The sequence below is a fragment of the Moschus berezovskii genome, chromosome 1, assembly GCF_049115385.1.
Source record: "Moschus berezovskii isolate FMDL1 chromosome 1, NW_MosBer_1.0, whole genome shotgun sequence".
Taxonomy (NCBI): domain Eukaryota; kingdom Metazoa; phylum Chordata; class Mammalia; order Artiodactyla; family Moschidae; genus Moschus; species Moschus berezovskii.
In genome coordinates, this window is record NC_142460.1 from 91,660,783 (window position 1) to 91,666,782 (window position 6,000).

Below are 6,000 nucleotides of genomic sequence, written 5' to 3' on the forward strand. Positions count from 1 at the left end.
GTGCTTATTAGCACAGTGCCTGGCATCTAGTAAGCACTGAACCAATGCTGGCCACATTTTCTCTCTCACCCTGGTGTGCAGGGGAGGGAAGGGTAATTTATTTCCCAGAAGCACAGGAGGACTTCTTTCTTCTTGAGCCTGCAGCTGGCTGTGGCAGCTACAGCAGCTGGAATAAGGAGATTGACAGGCAGCAGAGAAACAGGACAGGAGGGAATTGGGGAGCAGAGGAGAGGGGAGCAGTAATAATCCCATGAGAGCCACTGTGAGAATAAAGCTGTGAACTCAAAATTTCTTTCTTTTTTTTAAATGAAGGGGACTTCCCTGGTGACCCAGTGGCTAAGACTCTGGACTCCTAAAGCACATGGGGCCTGAGTTCCATCCCTGGTCAGGGAACTAGATCCCACATGCCTCAACTAAGACCAGGTGCAGCCAAATAAAGAAAAAAATATATATATACACACATGCATATATATATATATATTAATTAAGGAAGGAAAAGAGAAAAAAAGAGCAATTCTGAGAGGACAAAATGTTCATGTTCACAACAGATGTTACTACTACTTTGGTGAAACAGAGTTTTGATTAACCAGGAGCCCCATCCTCCCTGCCTCCAGCTTAGACTGAAATCTTTATCAGTTTCCCAGTCCAATGAGGGTGATTCTGATGAAGGGTTCTAAGTGAGTGAGTGAAAGTCACTCAGTCGTGTCCGACTCTTTGTGACCCCATGGACTGTATAGTTCATGGAATTCTCCAGGCCAGAATACTGGAGTGGGTAGCCTTTGCCTTCTCCAGAGGATCTTCCCAAACCAGGGATTGAACCCAAGTCTCCCGCATTGTAGGCAGATTCTTTATCAGCTGAGCCACAAGGGAAGCCCTTGTGATTCTGATGAAGGGCTCTAAGTAGGGAGCATTAAAGTGGAAACATTCCCCTGCCAAGCTCCTGGTGGGAGTTAAAGAAACAGACATACTCAGAGATTTTGTTTGCGAAAAGGAAGGAACCTTGGGGAAGAGAGAATGGAGCAGTGATCAGTTTTGATAACATGACTTTTTTTTTCCCCTCCCTTTTTTTGTTTCTCCCAGACCTCTCCCCTGAATCCTTATTGAAACTGAAAGTATTTTTTTTAATAACCAGTAGACTAAAATTAGCTCTTCAATCTGTGTTATAAAGTGAGAACATATGTTCCTTCAATATGATGTGTTCAGCTTGTCCATTTTTAGACTCATTGGATAGTGCAGGCAATGTTTTACTGACAGAAGCCCATAAAAAGGCACCGTCAACAGGAGTCACTTGACCTTGCCATCATCTACTGGTGAATACCCTGGAAAGGGAGAGAAAAAATGCTAACTGATGTTTTAAAGCATGCCAACTAATGCTTTATCATGAAATCACATGGGTGTGAATTCTGGGGATCAGCACACAAATTTATTGTTCCCATCAAATAAGTCAGTTGGCAAGAAAGAAAGGAAAGTGTTAGTCGCTCAGTCATGTCTGACTTTTTGCGACCCCATGAACTGTAGCCTGCTAGGCTCCTCTGTCTATGAGATTTCCTAGGCAAGAACACTGGAGAGGGTTGCCATTTCATTTTGCCCAGTTAACAAGAGAACATTGATTTACCTGATTGGATATGTGCAAAAGTCTCTTTTGAAAACACTGTGTCCCCTACCAACCTCCCCCACAAAAGAAACAAATACTTGGGTAGCATTTTTCAATGTGTGCCACACAGTATTGCAGGATATTAACAGGTGTTACTTGATTTAAATTTTTTCTTGCTGTGATTATATAAATTTAAGTTATATCAGTTCCTTTATTTCAGGACTTCTTGGAGGATCTAATATATTAATGTACATCATATATCTTTTAAAGGGAGATAGAAAGTGCAATATTTCCCTAAATTATTTGACCACAGAACTCCTTTTACATAGAACATCTCCCAGAAATAGTGTCCACAAAGTTTATAGATCGGGATGCTCCTAGAAAGCAAGTAGAATTTTATGAGGAAACCCACCCAGATTAAATTCACCTTATTTTGCAAGTTTTAGCATCATTTATCTCTACAACCTCCTCTGATTCTGCACAGCTCAGAATTCTTACCATAAAAATAGCTTCCCTGGATGGTGATGTTAGGATCAAGGCCTCAGATGTGCCCATAAAGCCCCTGTCAGGGAAGGAGTTGCAACTTCAAGGTCCTAAGCATTGAAAAGATGGTGTTTCTCATATGTGATTCCAAATAAAAATAATATCAACTTGTGAAACAAATGAAAAGGAGTCCAACAAAGTTTGGATTTCCCCAGCAAACTCTGGAAAGACTTGGAAGAGCAGAGCTTTACTGAAAGCCAAGAAGCTACCTTCTCTGCTCACTGGGTGGCCCAGCACTGCCCTGGAGAGATGCTCTCTTGTCTGGGAGAGGGGGGATCCTAAGGACTCCTGTACTAGTACCCTGGTACAAACGAACTTAATTCAATCTCTTTCCCATCTGCGAGAGGAGATTCGGAAAGGTGAAGTAGTAGAAAATTTGCAACAAGAAGGGAGCTAGGGGTACCAGAAAACCGACCTGGAAGAGGTCAGTTTTCATTCCAATCCCAAAGAAAGGCAATGCCAAAGAATGTTCAAACTACCACACAATTGCACTCATCTCACACGCTAGCAAAATCATGCTCAAAATTCTCCAAGGCACGCTTCAACAGTATATGAACTGTGAACTTCCAGATGTTCAGGCTGGATTTAGAAAAGGCAGAGGAACCAGACATCAAATTGCCAACATTCGTTGGATCATAGGAAAATCAGGAGCATTCCAGAAAAGCATTTGCTTTGTTGACTACGCCAAAGCCTTTGACTGTGTGGATCACAATAAACTGTGGGAAATTATGAAAGAGATGGGAATACCAGACCATCTGACCTGCCTCTTGAGAAACCTGTATGCAGGTCAGGAAGCAACAGTTAGAACTGGACATGGAATGACAGACTAGTTCCAAATAGGAAAAGGAGTATGTCAAGGCTGGATATTGTCACCCTGCTTATTTAACTTATATGCAGAACACATCACACGAAATGCCAGGTTGGATGAAGCACAAGCTGGAATCAAGATTGCCAGAAGAAATATAACCTCAGCTATGCAGACGACACTACCCTTATGGCAGACAGTGAAGAACTAAAGAGCCTCTTGATGAAAGTGAAAGAGGAGAGTGAAATAATTGGCTTAAAACTCAACATTCAGAAAACTAAGATCATGGCATCCTGTCCAATCACTTCATGGCAAATAGATGCGGAAACAATGGAAACAAACAGTGATAGACTTTATTTTCTTGGGCTCCAAAATCACTGCAGATGGTGACTGCAGCCAGGAAATTAAAAGATGCTTGCTCCTTGGAAGAAAAGCTATGACCATCCTAGACAGCATATTAAAAAGCAGAGACTTTGCCAACAAAGGTCCATCTAGTCAAAGCTATGGGTTTTCCAATAGTCATGTATGCATGTGAGAGTTGGATCATAAAGAAAGCTGAGCACCAAAGAATCGATGCTTTTGAACTGTGGTGTTGGAGAAGACTCTTGAGAGTCCCTTGGACTGCAGAGACCAAACCAGTCAATCCTAAAGGAAGTCAGTCCTGAATATTTACTGAATGTACTGATGCTGAAGCTGAAGCTCCGATACTTTGGCTACTTGATGGGAAGAACTGACTCATTGGAAAATATCCTGATGCTGGGCAAGACTGAAGGCAGGAGGAGACGGGGACAAGAGGATGAGATGACTGCATGGCATCACCGACTCAATGGACATGAGTTTGAGCAAGCTCTGTGAGCTGGTGATGGACAGGGAAGTCTGATGTGCTGCAGTCCATGGGGTCAAAAAGAGTTGGACAGGACTGAGCCAGTGAACTCCCAGGGTTATCAGCCCGTTGATGACAGGCCTGGGGCAACAGGGAATTGGGCTTGCTTTGGCTAAGTGGTTAGTGGATTGCTTATTTGATGGTTTTGCCTTGGGCCCTCTTTTTGTCTTTTTCAGTCTTTTTTTTTTTTTCAGTCTTTTAGTCTAAATAACCATTATGGATTCTACACTTAAGGTCTCTGTGCAGTTATGTTTGCATTTACATGTAATTTTTGATGTAAATCTTTGATAAGCAAGAACAGAAGTAATATCTTTCATTTAAGAACTCTTTCAATCCTACCACTACCCCAGGCTATGAGCACCTCCAGGGCAGGTTACTTACTTTGATATAGCTTCCCAGGTGGTTCAGTTCAGTTCAGTTCAGTTCAGTCGCTCAGTCGTGTCCGACTCTCCGCGACCCCATGAATCACAGCACGCCAGGCCTCCCTGTCCATCACCAACTCCTGGAGTTCACTCAAACTCATGTCCACAGAGTCGGTGATGCCATCCAGCCATCTCATCCTCTGTCATCCCCTTCTCCTCCAGCCCCCAACCTTTCCCAGCATTAGAGTCTTTTTCAGTGAGTCAACTCGTCGCATGAGGTGGCCAAAGTATTGCAGCTTCAGCTTTAGCATCAGTCCTTCCAATGAACACCCAGGATCGATCTCCTCTAGAATGGACTGGTTGGATCTCCTTGCGGTCCAAGGGACTCTCAAGAGTCTTCTCCAGCACCACAGTTCAAAAGCATCAATTCTTCAGCGATAAGCTTTCTTCACAGTCCAACTCTCACATCCATACATGACCACGGGAAAAACCATAGCCTTGACTAGACGGACCTTTGTTGGCAAAGTAATGTCTCTGCTTTTTGATATATTATCAAGGTTGGTCATAACTTTCCTTCCAAGGAGTAAGCGTCTTTTAATTTCATGGCTGCAATCAGCATCTGCAGTGATTTTGGAGCTAGTGGTAAAGAACCCATTTGAAAATTCAGGAGACAAAAAAGACATCCCTGGGTCTGGACGATCCCCTGAAGGAGGTTATGGCAACCCACTCCAGTATTCTTGCCTGGAGAATCCCATGGACCTCTGGATCCTGGTGGGTTGCAGTCCGTGGGATTGGGAAAAAACATGACTAAATCGACTTAACATGCACACATATGAGTAAAATAGATAAGTAGCACGTGATGTTGTCACTCACACAGGGCCTGGAGATCAAATCCTCATATCTTTTTGCATATAAGCCACCAGCACTCTGCTGATAATTCCTTTCATTTTTCTAAATATCAAACTAGTAGAGTAGAATGTTTAAATGAAAAGAGCTGCTTGTTGTTCAGGAAATGGAAAATGGCTATCTGGGGTGGGAACAAGAGGCAAGATCAAGTGATTTGTGATGTAGAAAGTAGCTTTCTATAATAAGTTTACAAGCAAAGGACTAGGTTTGTAACATGCATGCTGCTGCTGCTGTTAAGTCAAGTCAGTCGTGTCCAACTCTGTGCGACCCCATAGACGGCAGCCCACCAGGCTCCTCTGTCCCTGGGATTCTCCAGGCAAGAACACTGGAGTGGGTTGCCATTTCCTTTTCCAATGCATGAAAGTGAAAAGTGAAAGTGAAGTCGCTCAGTCGTGTCCGACTCTTAGCGACCCCATAGATGGCAGCCCACCAGGCTCCTCCATCCATGGGATTTTCCAGGCAAGAGTCAGTATGAAAAAGGTAAGATTATGGAGAGAATATAATTACCAGATTTATTCTAAGGTTGCCTACATGAAACCCAAAGATGAATATCAAGAGAATTAAAGTTTCTCCTTTTCCTCATTTTTTGACTTGAAATGAAGTCTGCCTAGAGAAAAGGAGATAAGATGATCTCAGATTATCAAAGCCAATGAATACTGTTTCTTATTTCTTCTTTGAGAGCCTTCACTGTAGTCATTAACTGAACAAATATTTTTTGCACATGAATTAAATGCCAGGTATTCTGCTAGTTGCAAAGGTAACAACCATAAATAAGACATAGCTTCTGGCCCCAAAGTCTAAGTATAGAGCTGGGAAGACAGATCTTAAACAAGAAATTTAAAATAAGTGTGAGAAGTGTCAAGATAGATACAGTATGGAGCCTGAGGAGAAATAGGTTTGTGGGTGT